Source organism: Leuciscus leuciscus, assembly GCF_965113295.1.
Source record: "Leuciscus leuciscus genome assembly, chromosome: 1".
Classification (NCBI taxonomy): domain Eukaryota; kingdom Metazoa; phylum Chordata; class Actinopteri; order Cypriniformes; family Leuciscidae; genus Leuciscus; species Leuciscus leuciscus.
Genome location: NC_138725.1, coordinates 67,997,063 through 68,016,071, shown reverse-complemented (window position 1 = coordinate 68,016,071; position 19,009 = coordinate 67,997,063). Strand labels below are relative to the sequence as shown.

The 19,009-nt window shown below is 36.4% G+C and overlaps 2 long non-coding RNA genes across 3 annotated transcripts; one reads left to right on the top strand and one right to left on the bottom strand.

The window, feature by feature from the left end:
• Positions 1-576: 576 nt before the first annotated feature.
• On the bottom strand, positions 577-3,637 carry LOC309480838. The gene is made up of 3 exons (XR_014199794.1): positions 2,919-3,637; positions 1,812-1,977; positions 577-706 (listed from the first exon to the last, which is right to left on the bottom strand). It is a non-coding gene; the product is annotated as an uncharacterized lncRNA (long non-coding RNA).
• Positions 3,638-8,227: 4,590 nt separating this feature from the next.
• Positions 8,228-17,151, top strand: LOC309475304. 2 transcript variants are annotated; one of them, XR_014197598.1, is made up of 7 exons: positions 8,228-8,273; positions 14,199-14,242; positions 14,421-14,472; positions 14,674-14,761; positions 15,017-15,056; positions 16,026-16,100; positions 16,451-17,151. It is a non-coding gene; the product is annotated as an uncharacterized lncRNA (long non-coding RNA). The 2 variants fall into 2 exon arrangements; XR_014197599.1 differs by having other exon boundaries at positions 14,674-14,831.
• Positions 17,152-19,009: the final 1,858 nt, after the last annotated feature.

The following is a 19,009-nucleotide window of genomic DNA, read 5'->3' as shown; positions in this document are numbered from 1 at the left end:
AACAGCCCTTGTACAGAATCAGATAGACCTTTCATCTATCTAATTATGTAATATCAGATCAACTTTTCTAGCAGATTATCCATTGAAAATGAGAACCCTGTAGGTGATGATACACAGGGCAAATTTTTTAGCAATGTTGCCGTCAACGGGCAACCAGATGAGACACAGGGCCCACAACCCATCTAAATTATCCAGATAGAAATGTGTTGCCCATTTTCAATGTGAAAGTGCCCAAGGAACAATCGCTCGGCAAGATTGCCCAGCAACATTGCTAAAAAAGTTGCCCTGTGTATCATCACCTAGTGAGTTTTACTTTATCAAGCAGCAAAAAAGTTATAGCATGGTGTGTTTGAGTTCATTTCGTTGAAAAGAGCCCTAACCTGCATCAAGCTCTATGGGGGAAAAACACTTGAAGTCAAGTTAAGGTTTTGGCCTTTACAAATATAAACTGTAACTCTTTAAATTTGTTCTAATTACCTTGCCCCTCCGTGGATTCCGCCTGCTCCACTTGCCCCTCCGTGGATTCCGCCTTGCCCCTCCGTGGATTCCGCCTGCTCCACTTGCCCCTCCGTGGATTCCGCCTGCTCCACTTGCCCCTCCGTGGATTCCGCCTGCTCCACTTGCCCCTCCGTGGGGCTCGCCTCGCAGGGTGTGAGCTGCAGAGTAATCAGCTGATCCTCATTGCCACTGGAATCCTGGGTCCATCCTGTGCAAGTTAAACAAGTGTTGTGTTTTGCTTATTTAAAACATAGAGGTTAACCATAAGCTTGATCTGTACCTGTTTTAACTGTTAGGTAAATGTGTTTGAATAATATATACCAAATTTTCTCCAACCAGATTTGAAGGCAAGGAGAACTATTGAGAGTCTACTGGATGTATTAGATATCTGTAATATATCTGATTGATTTTCTATGACGATAACCAATACAATATATCTTTAAGTCAGAAAATAGAGCAAAAAGTGCTCATAATATCTATTGAAAAAATGACAAGTATAATGTTCGTTTACAGTCTGGGTCAAACTATTCAGTTAAGACTAGACTGCGTGCGCTAAAAAACTTTGGGCTTTATGCCTCAAAGTTAGTAGCAGTGTAAGTTTGTGGTGTATCCAGCAAAAATTTGATGGTTTTCTTTTTCTTTGTGCTATTTCCGTTAATGATCTACATTTTAGCACTGTCCTCGATATTGTTTCAATGAGTATATATAGATTCATTATCATTTGATTCATTGACCCAGTGACCAAAACGGGTCTTTGCAAATGTAATGTGTTCAATTAGTATGTCACTACAAAAATTGCTGTGGTCAGAGTGCCTAAACATTAAAAATATGGTTGTATGTGGGCTGAAAACAGAAATGAAATATGTCTCCTACAAAAACATACCAAACATAATTCTAAAGTTGACAGTATATGCTTGAATGCACTTAACTCTGGGTGCCAAATCCCATTGTAGACCAGTGTGCTGCATGCTATTAATACAAACAGGGCTCAATACACTTAGAATCTACATGTCTACATCTGCAGTTGCAGGAAACTACTGTTTTGAAATAGTTTACTTCAATTCCCATAATCAATTGCCAGGTGTGAATTTTTATGTTTTTCTACCCATTTGCGTCTACATTAAATGCGTTGGTAGAGACGTCACATAGAGTAGACTATGATCATACAAGCATTCAGCAGCAGAAAAATAGAATGACTGAATTTAAGTTTCAGGGGTGAGCCATTCCTTTAAGATTTAAACATTAATAAAATATTTTGCGTACTCAACACAAGTTGTGAACTGTGACTTTAAGATACAGTGCATGCATCTCACCTTCACAAAGGTATTCATAAAATGAACCTATCTTCTGTAGGTAGTCCTGGGCAAAGGTGGAGAGTGTGCAGCGAGGCGTTAATATTTCGCACTTAATTTCTTTTTTTTTGTTCTCCTTTCCTAGTAGCAGAACTGGTTTGTAGCCAATGGCATGGAGTTTCTCAAGCTGCAATGACAAAATTGTGTGTTTGCTGTTTAAAGTAATAGAAAAACAACATAAAAAATAACTAAGAATATTAATTAAAAAATATATAACATTATTAATGACAGCATCCAGGTTACTGCCATTCAGGATTTTTAACCTAATGGTGAGTTTAGCTGTATGTGCAAACAGGAAAGGCTCATACAATAGAAGCAAAAAACAACTCTATATAGAAAAACAGTAAAAAGATGAATCTGACACCATGAGGGAACCCTTTATATAACTTTATATAAATATTTATTTTTGTAACATTAGTAGCTCGGGTTTTGCACCTACATTGATAAGATTATGTAACCATTGTGCAACTGGACAATGACAATCTAAAGATTTAGTAAAAATAAAGGCAGAACCTTAGCGATTACGTGACCAAATGGGTGAATGCTGCACATATTTACAGTTGACGCATTCACATTTTAAAGTGCTTTGAGTAGTACAGTATGAATGCAGTTCATGTGTTATTTCTCATCCACTCGATAAGAAAGTTTGATTATTAAATTCCACCTGTAATTCTGTCATAATGCATGCCTGTATATGTTATGAACTCAAGAATTCCTGAGTTTCAATTATATTTGCTGTGTGTTCAAATTTTGCTCTGGTAGATCATTTTGGTATGTGATGTATTATGGTGAAGATGTGATTACTTAAGGGTATTACCACTAAAATAAAAACTACAAATCACAATTACGTGTGCCTTCAAAGTTGATAGTTAAATTATACTTTTAAATTGATTCTGATGACACAGGGAGGACAAAGTATCATTGGAAAAAAAAGATTCATCTATATTGGCAAAAAATAATGCCTTTCTGACCTTGCGCTGGCATGCTCACTTAATAACAAATGGTACCACTGAATGTACTTCCTAGATGATCTGGACAGTTTACTGTCATGTATGAAATTGTACGTACCATGATATTGGCTTCATCCTTGATGGATGCAGTGTTGTGGTTTTTCTTACGACCAACCACCCATTCCTCTCGCTTCTCATCAAACCTCTGAAGCTTCTTCTTGAGGCGCTGCTTCAGAGGCTGCTCCTTTTTACAATGTGAGCAGATCTTTTGAGCGCAAAATAAAATCCCCTGGCAAAAGGGGCAGATCTTTTTTGTAGACCCCCCTGGCATTATAACAAACAGTCAGATACAGACAGTCAGATACAGACAGACAGACAGTCAGATACAGACAGACAGTCAGATACAAACAGACAGTCAGATACAAACAGACAGTCAGATACAAACAGACAGACTGACAAAGATGGGTAAGACAGACAAGTAGACAAAGACAGACAGGGAGGAAAGAAAGAGCAATAGATAAAGACTGTGAGATAGATAAAGATTGAGGATGAAAGAGAGTAACAGAGAGGATGTAAGATATAGAAAATAATGAAGAGATAGAGGTTGGCTCTTAAAAAGTGCCTTTGGGTTTTGAAAATCAGGTTCGGATAGGTTCGACGGGTGATGTTTGACAGGATCTGCAGGGAGAACAACAGAAAATGTTAATTATGTAGTGTTATGTTGATATAAGATTTAAAAAGTGTACTCTAATAGTGAGTGATTCCCATTTTCTTGTAAATTCTTAGGATAAATAAATACAGATTCACGTTGTTCCTATTTCCTGTGCTACTGTTAAAAGTCGCGTAAAAATTTTTTTTTTAATGGCGTGTATGTGTCTAGGTTTCGCCATCCCAGATATAAAGGCAGCGTTATGTGCAGTAACGTTATAACGTTAGATCAAGTGATAATATTGTTATTACTGACACATTACAGTGACGTTGTGTGTGAACCACGATGATCGAGAGAAAATTACATCATCTAGATGTCCCCAATTAAAGTTACTATTCCCCCAATAAATTCTCAATAAGCATTTACACGTCAAAAAAACAAACAAAAAAACATGTTGATATATATATATATCAACATGTTTTTTTTTATATACCTATATATACATATATACATCTAGAACCTATATCTAGGCTTAGAACATGTTTTTTTTTTATAAACTCGTAATTTTATTAATTTTGGACGTGTAAATAATGCTTATGAATTCATCTTGCTTATTAGGCTGTTGTAAGCGACTTACCGTGGTGGAATCGCGCTGGGCAATGGTTTCTGCGATGGTCACACACACAGTGACGTGTTGCACAAAATTGCGCCAAAATATCAATCATAATTAAAAAGTACAGTCTTAATATTTTATATCCGTGCTAAACATTTTAAAGGGGTCAGCATAAATGTCCAAGTGAAGGAAACACGAGTATGTAGCCATTACATTTAAACACATATCACTTCCCAGAATGCATCCATCTCTTTGCCAAAGGATATGTCCATATAAAGTAATTTAAACATTTCTGCAGTAGGCTATATAATTAATTTATTACAACTTCATAATCAGTATTGAGATGAAAGTTCTATAAAACTAGGCTATTCTTTTTTTCTTTTTTTTTGCGCAAAAAAAAAAGCAGCAAAGTAGGCTCACGATAAGCCATTGCAAATTGAAATACCATCGACAATTATAAAATATCCCACAATAAATTAAGGCATGTTTTAAGCCTACAGCAAATATGCAGTCCTGCAATTATGTCGTTTTAATGTAGTCCAAAATTATATAAAAAAAGAGAGGAAAAATCGTTGATATTACCGATTTAGAAAAGTGTTTCAGCTAGCTACCCTCAACGTCGGCTTATGGACGTAAGGGGGAAATTACCACAATATGTGATCGAAAATTATAAAATATCCCACCTAAATTAAGGCATGTTTTAAGCATATAGAAAATATACCGTCCTTTATGTAATTTTAATGTAGCCCAAAATTATATAAAAAAGAGAGGAAAAAAAGTTAGGGTTAGAAAAATAATCAAAGTTCAAAATTCAAAGATGAGGGATTTGCACTCAAATCTATCGGACGACCCTCTCCGTTGTCAAGTGACGAATAGGGGGGTACCCTCAACGTCGGCTTTGGACGTGAGGGGGAAATGACCAGACGGCATAGCCTATGTGACGAATAGGGGTGAGACGATGTTGCAAAGAAAGACGTGGTGCAGGCACGAAAAATACGTCCCATTGAAATACATTAGATTGGAAGTCGTGTTGTGTGGCACGAAAAAAAGAAGGAAATTCGTGCTCATAGACACGAATCAATTCGTGTTGAGTAACCTACCGAATATAAAGCAATACAACAAGGATTAAAATCTCCTGATTAAATCTTGAGTAATGTAGTCCTTAAAGTTTGCAAAGGGAATAGCCTAACATTTGAGAAAAAACAATAGTGTGCTCTCGAAAGAAAGACGTGGTGCATATCTACGCCCCATTGAAATACATTAGATTGAAAGTCGTGCAGAGTGACACGAAAAAAAAGAAGCAAATTCGTGCCCATAGACACGAATCAATAGATTCATGTTGAGTAACCTACCGAATATAAAGCAATAAAAACGAGGATTAAAATCTCTTGATTAAATGTTGAGTAATGTAGCTCTTAAAGTTTGCAAAATGAATAACAATTGAGAAAAAACAATACTGTGCTCTCGAAAGAAAAACATGGTGCAGGCAGGAAAAATACGTCCCATTGAAATACATTAGATTGAAAGTCGTGCAGAGTGACACGAAAAAATGGGGAAATTCGTGTCCACGAACACGAATCAATAGATTAAATTTCGTGACTATGTCCCGAACTGCCATGCCATTTTGGCTCGAGATACTTCCAGTTGTTGCAGTTGTCTCCAGCGAGACCGAGAACCCTCCAGAAGCTACTGTCAGCGAGACCGAGAACCCTCCAGTAGCTACTGTCAGCGAGACCGAGAACCCTCCAGTAGCTACTGTCAGCGAGACCGAGAACCCTCCAGAAGCTACTGTCAGCGAGACCGAGAACCCTCCAGAAGCTATTGTCAGCGAGACCGAGAACCCTCCAGAAGCTATTGTCAGCGAGACCGAGAACCCTCCAGAAGCTATTGTCAGCGAGACCGAGAACCCTCCAGTAGCTACTGTCAGCGAGACCGAGAACCCTCCAGTAGCTACTGTCAGCGAGACCACAGGCTCATCAGAAGCTACAAGACCCCGGGGCCCTAAGGCAAAAAGACAAAGAAGTGAAGTATATTTCCTTAATTGTCAGTAATGTCTTATTAGTGAATAATATGTGGGGCATCTCAGAACTATGTTTTTTTTAATACAGTACCTGTCAAAAGTTGGAACCCACATACCCATTTGAGAGAATGGGAAAGCGTGCCCAATCTTTTGACTGATACTGTACATTCTAAATGAGTCTGTAGAACCCAGTTCTGGCAGGTCACGTTAGACAAGCTCGCATCAGCTGATCCACGTCTACCTATAGGAATACAACGCCTATCACTGAATACATATATACGCTCCTCCAGTATTATTAAAAGCTATTGCGTTTCCCAGGAGCTATTTACTCTCCTCCATCCCCAGCTCCTCCTCTCATCAATCAGTATGTGGCATTCTGATTCCCTCTGAATGAGACTTAAATTCTCTAATATTGTTGTACATTACAAATAATTAATGATATCTGCAATACATTAATGTTGGTTCTGTTCTGTTATTGCTGCTCTCCCTGCTCTTATTCATGCTAGGCAGCATGGATGCGCATGGCGTTCTTGTCCAGAGCAAAACTAGATCGCCAATCAAAACTGTATGCTAACTGTCAATCATGTTTGATGATTGTGGCCCTGACTGAAATAATGTTTAATAAAATGTGGTATGTTGTATATTCTTTATACAGATTCAGTCCAACAGAGGGTAGCCAGCAAGATGAAGCAAAAAAAAAAGTGTTAAAGGTACAATATGTAAGAATTTTGCATTAAAATATCCCAAAATCTCAAGGCCAGTGTTATATATTTTGTTAAGTTGATTACTTACAATATCCCAAATGTTTCCAACTATTTTTAAATCGTGAGAAAATTGCGATTTTATCCAAGGAAACGGGGCGTTAGAACAGGGGTGAGCTGGGAGTCGCCAGTCAATTGCGTCATATCCGCGTTACCCTCGGTTTCCGCTCATACTGCGTGGAGTCCTGGACAAATGCGGAAGTTGTAGTTGTAGCGTCTATCAAGCTACAAACTTTAGCTTGTTTCTTGCAGTCGTTATGGTACACAATTATTCTTTACCGATTGCTGCTGGTTCTGTCGACAAAGCATGCTTAATTTTATATTTTCCAAATGTAGCATTCGGTAATAGTTATGTTTATGTAAGGAAAGTATTATTGCTTTAGATTTGTGTTTAGTTTATTGACATTGTTTATCACGTCTGGTGTTTATGGCCATGTAAATAAACATAGCATGTGTTATACATAAAGATTAATCAGTATTTTGGCAAATGATGTGGGCATGTTAGAATGTACTTTTACAACAATTGTTTAGAACACGTAAAACTGCGCAGCGTTATCACAACAATGAATTCAACAAATACAGTAACATCTATGATAACCAATTTAGTATTAAACCTTACTTTTCTTGCGGTTAATTCATTTTAATGAAATAAAAGTGTGATGAGGTTTAAGAGTCAGGAAGGAAGAAGACAGGGGTCGGCGTGACTGGGACTCGTAGGCTACTTTATTAAAATAAAGCAAAACAAACAAAAGCCGCGCACAACGCGCATTTACCGTGGCAACCGCGACGGCACAAAACAGTTCAAAAATGAGAGCTCGGATCCACCGGTTCTCTTTCTCTGCGTCCAATTTTCTCTCCAGTCTCTCTCTCGTTCCAGCGCGGCTTATAAGCTCTCCACGCCAATAATACTTTGCACTTGACCTACTTGCTCGTCTCTTCTCTCTCCCGTTACAGACCGCGCTGAACCACGCCCCCCTCGCCACAAAAAGCATGTCATTAAACGCAACATTTATAAAAATAGAACTTAGCCTCATCCATGAACATGATTTTTCGATTCCCGTCTGACTGATTTACATCCACGGTGGAGTTTAAAACGACAGTTCCCATCATTCCACGCTCCTTCACATCGTCATCAAGCTACGCCGTTGTTGTTGTTTGGAATGTAGCGCCCTCTAGCGGCAAAAAAATTCTTGCATATTGTACCTTTAAGTAAATTTTCTCTATTTAAAATGATATGATGTATCAATTACACATTGATTCAGGGTATTTGGTAACAGTTTGCCACAGTTTGGTATTGTCTATACTGGTATATTGGTATACTTATTTCAATGTTATATTGCCTATCTTTCAGATGAGTGTCCAGAATGCTGTATAAGAGTGAGGCAAACAACTTTGAGTACTCCAAAGTTTTGAAAAGAAGAGTGAGAGAGGTTTGTCTTTCTAAAGCCATTTCAAACTGTCTTGCTTTATATCAATGTACCCTCATTCACTCATTATTAATATTTTAATCCTTTTTGATTCTACAATGAAAAAAGGCCATGTGTCCACCAAAGCGGTTTTTTTCACGCGACTGCCGTATTTTTCCAATTGTTTTTAATGGGAGCGCCGTGGTTTTAAAACATGCATGGGTGTAACAAGGTGCTGAGCGTATTTTACACGCTGATATACCGAGCCTTCTGCGTTTTTTACCAGTCGCCGAGAGTTGACGAATGTTCAACTTTGGGTAAAACGCAGCGCTCATCACTGTCACTTTTTACCCAGCCGTCCAATCACAGTGGAGGAGGGGCTGGACAAATGCCACACAGACCAACTGTCACATTCTGCTTGCTCACATTTAAATTTATTGGAATTTTTAACAACACAGAAATAAAATGATCTGTGAAATGAGATACTAGTACACTTTTGTTGATATTTCATATAATATGTGATTTCAGCAGAGCGCCTAGCGTTTTCAGCTGGCTAAAAACGGTTTGGTGGACATGCGGTTTAATACTGCGTTAAAAAAATGTCTTCATTGTTTGAGCACTTGACTCTACAACTGGATGTTTGGAGAACAATAATCTGGATTTAGTGTTCATGCACTGAGCACTAATTTAACCAGAGTTTTACAAACAAGATGCATACATACTTTACAATAACAGAAAATAATTTGGCTGTACGTATTGCTCATATGGGTCAATATATAATTGAGGGAGTTTTCATGTCCATGAGATTTATCTCGCAAACATGCTTATTAAAATAAAATTGTCAAAGTCTTCAGTGTTCTTCATGATCTTGTCTTTACAAATTCCATAGTTAATTATTATGGAAATAATCATTTATTTATAAAAATTTACTAGATATCCCTAAAATGTCAACTAAATAACCGTCCGAAATGAATTACAACCACAATCTCATTACCTAAAAAAACATTTTAAAAACTTATTCAAAAACAGTTTTAATTATATTATTTACATTAAGTTGAGGTAATTGTGAACAATGTGTCTTTTTGGGCAATATGTCACATTTTCAATAGTAATTGACAAATTGAATATGTGTCCGAGAAGTCGCTGTCATCTAAGTTACCCATAGCAAATACACCCCTCAAGGAAGAGTGTGTTTTCCAAATCACATGACCTGCTCCACATGATGTCATTTCCTCCTGAAGAGAAAACTAGCAAGACTCCAAGGTATGTTCTCCCTCCACATTTTCAGTTATTTCACCTAAAGTAGTGCTTGGGGCAAATGTGTACTTATCATATATCAACAATGTTACTACAATGAATTCATAAATAACTTTAAATTTCAATTTTACTCAGTTGTACATATAATATTTAGAAGAACCTCTCCGTAAAATGCCATGTGGTGTCTGGTGCTAGGCAACCATTTTGATTTTATCCCTAAAAACAGCAAAAATGTCAACTAGGTTACCAGTCACCTATGTTACTCTGCAAAGGTAACTTAGTTGACCAAGAGTAACATAGTTGACAATCATGACATGTTCTTATAGTTTTCAGGAGTTCATTTAATATTCTAATTGTACAGTAACTATAAAACACTTTGCAATAAATATTATAAAAGTAAACTTGTTTTCAGGCAAATGCCACGATTATCTGCTGCAGAAAAGCAGCGCCTGCAAAAAGGGAGGCATACTTGGCAAAGTAGTCTTTTCGCGTAGTGTTTTTGCGCAGCGCGTATGTGTTGCACGTCATCACGTACGCTCATTATTGGCCGACGCTGGTCGTGTGTGATGCGTGTGTCGTACAACACTGATGCGCTGCGCAAAAACACTACGCGAAAAGACTCGAGGCCCAGAGAGAAGGAAATTAATAGTGGAATAAAGTCGTTATTTTGGGGGGTTTTTGCGCACAAAAAGTATTCTTGTCACTTGATATACTTAAGATTGAGCCACTCTAGTCACTTGGACTATTTTAACGATGTCTTTACTAACTTTTCTGGGCCAGCAAGTTCCAATCACTTAGAAGCCTACGGAGGAGTGATCCAGCCTTCAGATTTCATCAGAAATATCTTAATTTGTGTTCCGAAGATGAACGAAGGTCTTACGGGTTGGAACAACATGAGGGTGAGTAATTACTGACAGAATTTTAATTTTTGGGTGAACTAACCCTTTAACAAGCAGAATCACTGAAGGAGAAAATATTATTTTTTAAGACACCGTTATGGAGATCAGTGTTTGCTTTAGTTGGGCTCTTGACCCTTAAATCATTAACTTTAGATTTTGTTTGGCTGTTGTATCTGAGTTATAACGGCCAGATGAACAAAAAGAAAAGTTGATCAGGTGGTGTTGGTTATGTTTTGACATAATCATAATTTGCCTGAATCACTGAACTCATTTAGAGTCTAATCTTTAACTTAAATATTTATTGTTGAGTACAGCAGCACAGTGACTCTACAGCATAAGATCTGCAAATAGTTTTCAGCATTTTCAATATAATCCAAAATATTTTTTTAAAAGTTGTTCTGATCAAAAGTCTTAGAAAATTACTTTATGTAGACACGCTGACATCAATAATCAGCCTGTGAATCTCAACAATGGTGACAATAATAAAGCATGTTGCAGTGCATTCTGGGTGCCACCAATCAAAACTCATTCATGCCTCCCATCATGCATTGCGGTATGAATAAATTATGATCCGAATGGTCTCACTAATTTCCTTTCCCTAATTGAATATTCTGTTTTTCACCATTGTTGAGATTCATACACTGATTCTTGATGTCTGTGTGTGCCTAAAAGAAATATTTGTTTTATCAGAACAACTTTTAAGAAATCCTTTAGATTATTTCGAAAATTCTGGATCTTATGCTGTAAAATCACAGTGATGATGTAATCAACAATATACATTTAAGTCAGATATTAGACTTTAAATGAGTTCAGTGAATCAGGTCAAATTATGATTATGTCAAAACATAACCAACACCACCTGATCAACTTTTTTCTTTGTTCATCTGGCTGTTATAACTCAGATACAGCAGCCAAACTAATTCTAAAGTTAATGATTTGAGGGTCAATAGCCCAACTAAATCAAACACTGATCACCATAATGGTGACGTAAAATATTTTCTCCTTCAGTGATTCTGCTTGTTAACATCAGGTGTCTTCAATAATGGTAAATCATCACTCAATGAATCACTTCATTAGCTTATTAACTTTAACAATCTTGATTGTTAATTTAACACTCATATTTTAACACTTTAGCACTCTTGAGTCTGGAGCTAAATAAACTCCCAGGAGAGTACATTTAACACTGGAGTTTTTGCTGTGTTATAATGATTTAATATCAGTAAATTGACTTACAAAACTTTTATTTCCTTTATTTCAAGGCTACTCAAATATAGTGATAAGTTAAAATCTACCTTAAGTGATTAAGGTATCATTAAAACCTTAAAAAAAAAAAAAATTAGGCTGTCTCTTGATATTGTACCTTAACCTTTAAACGAAACAGTATATGTACCTTTTAATGCTTGGGGACATATATGTACCTTTCTGACCCTCAAAAAGGTACATATATGTACCTTGGGGGACAGAAATGGACTCCTACTGTACCCCTATTTCTGAGAGTGTACTGGCCAATGCGAGAGGATGCGCTCTGGTATCCATTTGAGGATGTGCTCAGGTTGATTCCTGCCCCACAGCACATGACAGCACGTCATGTTGAAATAAAAAGAGATGTGTGGGAAGATATTGCCAAATCATATCTTCATGGCTAAGGACATGCGCACACACACACACACACACACACACACACACACACACACACACACACACACACACACACACACACACACACACACACACACACACACACACACACATGCTAACAAACACGTGGCACAAGCACACGGTCAAGCACACACACATATAGACACACACACGCACAGATAAAGACACACACACGCACACAAACACACACACACACACACACACACACACACACACACACACACACACACACACACACACACACACACACACACACACACACACACACACACACACACACACACACACACACACACACACACACACACAAAGATTACTTGATTGAGCTTGACAAAGTCATTGAAAAATAAACCATAATTGGCCATGTTCTTGGGTTAGAAAATGGGGAGTTTGTTCTGTCTCCGCCGGTTTCATGGGTGCCTGGAAGTTGGAGGGTATGCCAATGTTTTACTTGGGTTCTGACATATGAATGTTTTTGAGATACAACTGTTTGCACTATTAAAATTCTGATCCAATGCAGCACACTTATTCTGTTAACCAACAGAATAAAACACTATTTGGTTATTGTTACTTATTGCAGTGCACTATTATTTTTTGTTCAATACAATGCACTACTGTATTTCATTCCACAAACAAGATTTTCAAAATGTTTACATGGTGGAATTTTTGTGTAAGTGCTGTTTTTGATACTTTTGTTGTTGTTGTTTTCTATGTTAGGATCTCTTGCTTATGATATATGTGCTTGTTAATAAAGTTGTGATTGATCCTTGTAAACTGATGTGCGTCTGTATTTCTCCTTTATGTCATGAAATATTCAACAGGTCTTGATTAAATGCAATAAAAGATTAGCTAACATATAATAATTGATATAGTTTAGGATTGTTTTTGTTAAATACATCATCCTACTTTGTCATGTCCAGTCAACTATGTTACTTTTGTCAACTATGATACTGGGCTGTCAATTAAGTTACCATTATGTTTTTTTTAAAATATATGTATTTCAATGGTTCCCTAATCTCCAAGTAAATATTTAGAAACTGAGTAGCTGTCAAATATATACCTCAGCATAATTTCATCAAAAAAATTATCATGAATCAAGCAGTTTGGAAACAAAATATACAGACCGGTTACTTCAGTACTTGAAATTTGGGGTTTCAATTGAACAAAATGTGTATTTTCTTAATTAATTGGGTATTTTAATTGAAAAGGTAGGTAAATAGACACATATTCTTCCAAGAGTAATGATTTTTTTAAATATCTGCCATTTACTTAAAGTTAAAACTTATAGGTTTTGTCCGTAACATAGTTGACCAAATAATGAGTAAACTTCTTGTTTTTAAAACTAAATATCTGAAATCAATTATGCCTGAGCTTGGCAATGACTAAAATCAAAATATTTCAGGGATGATTTATCAGGGAAGATAATAATATTTTGTAAATAAATATATTTTTCCCCAGAATTATTCAAACTCAAAATCTCCCACAATTATATATTGACCCATATGATGTAGACTGCTGTCCAATCAATACTTCGGTTACCAACCAATATATGTTTAGGTAGGTCTTATGTTGGAATTTATTTAACGTTACTTGTTGTAGTTATTAGTTGTCTGTCTGTCTGACAAATATGAAACCTACAATTGCACATTAATGTAATTTTGCAAGTAATTATTCGTCTTTGATTTTCCTTATAGCCTTCATACTTTTTTGCAAGTATTGACATGAAATAGGTCTTAAATTCTTAAAATCTTAAAAATATTTATTTACTAATTAAATGTAATTTACTTTTTGAAACTTGCAGAAACCTTGAAAACATTAATGTAAAGATAAAATAGTAGAATGATTACGTTGGTAATGTAAAGTTAACATGAATTGAAACTGTCACAATGTTTTCATGTAATTTACTAGACCACTCAGATGTATGATATTGTACTGTACCACTTTGAAACACCACCTTACAGCAATAAATGTTCTTGTTTTAATGTTATTACATGTTAATATTTTCCAACAAAGTATATTTTGAGTACTCCTGACATGACTTACTTGCTACCACCACAATTGCAAGACTTGTGCCAAGACAAACGTTGCTGGATGTTGTGTTGTGATAGTTTTTCTGTGTGTGTTTATTCTATAGGGAACAGAGGAGGTCCTTATTTGTTGGGTTCCATGCAAGACCTGGTAGGTGTACTAATGTACAGTTTATTACACACTGACACCATACACAACAGTTTAAACATTAACAATGTTAACAGTTTTTTTTAATAGTTATATTTCATAAAATGATATACCATTTTGCTAGCCTGACAGAGTTACTCAGCAAATGTAAATTTTTACTTTAAACGTTGTATCTTTACAGTGGGACCAAATGGAAGGACTCCTGGGAGCCCTCCTCCCTTCTTGAAGAATGAGTTAAGCATTTTGTTTGTTAATTTAAAAATTATAATGAATAAAATAACTACAAAGTTTTTGGCTTGTTATTCATTGTCTAAAAAACTATGCTATATACAGTTCATACAGATCTTTAGAAATAACTTAATTTAAAATATTGTATTAAATGTCAGTTTTGTATGAATAAATGTTCACTAGTTCACACTTACATATAATTTCAGGTAGCAAGGTTTAATGCCTATTTGGCGTGCTGTCCGGAGGGAGGGCTCCGAGCTCGGATTAGGCCCGAATCCAGAGTACTCCCCCCGTGTAAGTGTTCAGAACTAGAAGTGTGGAGAAGGGGTGGTGGAGGGATGATGCAAACTGTTAATGGATCGAGGTAAAACTGTTGAGTCTATAGATACCCTCTTGTCATTGTTTGCTGAGTGCTATCCACTCGTGTTAATTATCTGAACGTGTTCCTCCCAAACTTAGTTAATAAAACTTCATTTATATTTATGTCTGTGAAAGATGTTATTTTTTTTTTCACCTGTGTTTTTCTGTATGTGTCTTGTTTGTAAACAGGATTACTTGTAACTTGATGGATGGGTGGGGCATGGTCCAGGTAGGAAACTATCAAATTTTTTATTAGGGTTTAGATTAATTAAAATGGATGTATTTGGAGACATTTGCTTTACTATATGCCCTTGATGTTCAGGTTTGTGTCCCTTTGTTCAGATGACATTGTGTGGTAAACATCATAATGGTCCTGGTTCCACACTAGGGAAGGAAGTGGAACAGTAGTTGGCATGCCATGTAATGGCAGTTTTCCACTACACAGTACCAGCTTGGCTCGGCTAGCTTTTCACTGTGTTTTCCATTGCAGCTAGTACCTCCACAATAGTACCTGGTTGTCATAGCGACACACTCCCGCTACCCACACACACAGGGCAATGGAGGAAATCGAGTGTATATGCTGTTTTTGATCCTCTGGATGTGGCTGTTTCTCATAGCAAAAAGTAAACTATTTAAAAATGACGGGGTTATTCACTCGTTACTTTGCAGTGATGCAGTGAATAGTGACGATTCTCTCTGACCAATCAGCAGTCTGCCTGGTTTTCACAATGTTTTAGTATCGCCTCAGCTCGCTCGAACCTGGCCGGAGGTGATACGAAAAAAAGTACCTGGAAGCAGTTACAGGTACAACTTTTATACATGTGGAAAACCAAACAAAGGCGAGTCGGGGCGAGCTGGTACTGTGTAGTGGAAAAGCACCATAGATGTGCCAAGTGCCATCATTATATGCCTCTGTATTTGGATAGAAGACCAGTAGCAGTTGGATCTTTTGATCTATTATTCATTGGCAATGCAATAATTATGCCTTCTAAGCATCAAACTGATTTAATATTGGCATAAAATTACATATAAATTTAAATACATAAAAAAGAGACCTGTTTAATATCCAAGAAACAAATGTAACTTGTTTTTAACAATATGAACATGATTAAACAGAATAACCTGAATTATCAAGTAATCAGATAACAAAAATCAAATGGTGGTTCGTACACTAATAATACGTTTCTTGTAATTTTAGACTTCTAAAGCAGATCCACTTTGGGACCTGGAAACCCTGAAAGCACCAGCTGCAAAATGAGAGAGTGGGCAGATGGTAAGAAAATAATGAACATGATCTGACATGAAGAAGTTTTATGTTTATTACGAAGTTGACCACAATGTTATTCTGCTGTAGTAATCTGTAATTAAATGCTTGTCTGTCACAATTTCACAATATCTCCAGCCAAATATTTATAGCCACTTGTATGATATCTTGGTATCGTTTACATGAAGCTGCATTTTCTTTTGACGAGTAAAGATAATGATTAAAAAGTTATTTTGATGCTGGAAATGCAGCATTGTAGACTATTTGTAGATATTTGGAATTGTCATCTTTTTTTGGGACCTTGACTGCTGTGTGATGTCATCTTTTTCTTTCTGTTTTTCCTTACAATTCCTCTACAGGTTCCTGTGACTTGATAGAGGACGCTAGATGTGGGCACAACAGTTCTATCAATCGTCTGTTTGTCTGTTGGAAAATAGTGCAATTGAATTTGACATTTCAAACCAAAGCTAATAAGTGTCTCTCTTGACTGGCATCACCAGTAGTGAAATAATAATGTTAAAAGTTTGTTAGTGAACTAAAAAGTCCTTAGTAGCCTACTGCTTTAATAAATCACTGTAACTTTTGCATGAAGTACATTGACAGGGTATGTAATATTGCCTCTGATCTTCTTCAATTTCTTCATATTATTCTGTATGTGTACGTATGCAATATCTATTCACTGTTTGTTGAACATCATCAAATGGAATTTAAACCATAGATGTTTTTCTGTTATGTTTTCCATATTGTATCATCGATAAAATCCACTTTCACTGACATCCTGTAAATCTGTGGAGAAATTTCTTCCTTTGTCTTGATGCATACATATGTTCACTACTGTAATAAACACAATTGTAATGGCCGGTTGTGTGAACTTAACAGAATACATATTTAAAAAAATAAATTAAAGAAAGTAGACTTATAATTTTATTCAGCAAGGATACATTACATTAATTAAAAGTGACAGTAAAGACATTTACAATGCTACAAAAGCTTTCTGTTAAATAATATAAAATAATTATTTTAAACTTTCCATTCATCAAATAAACAAAAATTAAATGTATCATGCTTACTATAGTTTTTATTTCTCACAAGTTCATGACTCATGCAAAAGCACTTAGGCCTATAGTGTAGCCTATTTTACTGTGGTACATACGTATGTGCACTAATAAACACCATTGTGATGGCATTGCCTGCTATGAAAGTACCATTTGGACACCTAATTGACTTATTCTCTATAATGCAGATGCTCACAAGTAGGCTACATGAATTGTGCAAAAACACTTAGCAAACACTTTCGTGCAAAAACACTTAAATGGTGCATATTTTACTTGTGTGGTGCGTACACTACTGTAAAGACAATTGTTAAGACAATTATATGACAATTGTGATGGCATTGCCTGTTGAGTGAACTACACTACAGTTTACCGTAGTAAAAACAAAACAGTGGGCTACACTTTATCAGGGTTCTGTAGTATTCATTAACAAAGTGTTGTAATAGGTAATAGGCCTACTACAATTTACTAAAGTAAGTTTCACATCCAAAAGTAAATGCAAACTACAAACAGCGTCATGTTCACCCAAATAGCATTATTCATATCACATTAATCCTACACTGTTAACAACATGCTAACTGCTAATTTCTAAGTAAGGGGGCAGTTTAGTAAAGCCATGGCCAAACAAACGTTGTAAAACTCCGGCTGCAGTAAAACCTTTTTATATTATGTGCATAGATGGTTTTATAACCCTATATTTAACCCCTAATTTGCTAAGACAACGAGAGTGGTGCTGCTGATGTTTTTATAAAGCTGCTCCAAAATATTAACTAACATCTTTACTTTTTCTCAACATAGATCTATAAATACAGTGTAAGTATGACTTCGGTTTTAGGCTACTATAGGTTTGATATATTCCGTAGATGTATCTTTTTACAACCCTATTCACAGCAATACTTTGGTAACTGGAAGAACTACAAATATGGCGCTAATTTGTGTCAAGCTGGAGGGTGCTGCTATAGGAAATTGTAGTTTTAAATAAATATAGCTTATTACTTAAAATTGAAAGTAATAAATACTGAATTAAGAGTACAATTAGGCGGGATTTAAGTGGATGTAATCGCATTTGTGTGATAATATTTTATATAACTGCTAAATAGGTGAGAATCAATTTTGACCATAATTGACTGCACCCCATTTTAGTGACTCTATCCTTAAGAGTATAGTCACATAGCTAAAGAGCTCTCTATAACAATTGGTCCGATGTATTTCGCCCCTTCTGTATTTTGAATGACAGCTAAAACCAGCCTAAGACAGTTGGCTTGTCTAAGCTGGTTTAAACTGGAAGTAGCTATAGCAGATTGGTTTTAGAGGGGTTTTGAACATTTTTTAGCTGGTCTTAGCTGGTTTTAGCTGGTCAGGCTAAAACCAGCTAGGCCAGGCTGGAAAAAAGCTAGGCCAGGCTGGGAGACCAGCCATGGCTAGCTGGATTTTTCAGCAGGGCATGCACTGAGGTCAAAGTTCAGAGGTCAATATTCCAAAGCAGGAGCCATTTCCAATCTTCATACTGGCATATATTATTCTCTAATCCTACGTCAAGGCTTTAATTTCAACATTTCATTGACACAGCTTTGTCCCAGGGATAGTTTCAGTGAAACCTTTGGAAGCCCAACCTCCAGCCTCCAACCTCACAGGCATCCCATCACAATTGTGTTTATTACAGTAGTGCACATATGCATGTACCATGTACCACACCCAAGTAAAATATGCACTGTTTAAGTGTTTTTGTATGAGTCATGAACTTGTCAGCATGGGGTCAACCCTATATTCCCACATTTCTAAGATTTTTTTTTTTCTTGTTACGAAGAATTTAGAAAATTAGGCCCTATGTTTCCACAGTCTTATGTTCCCACAGCCCTATGATCC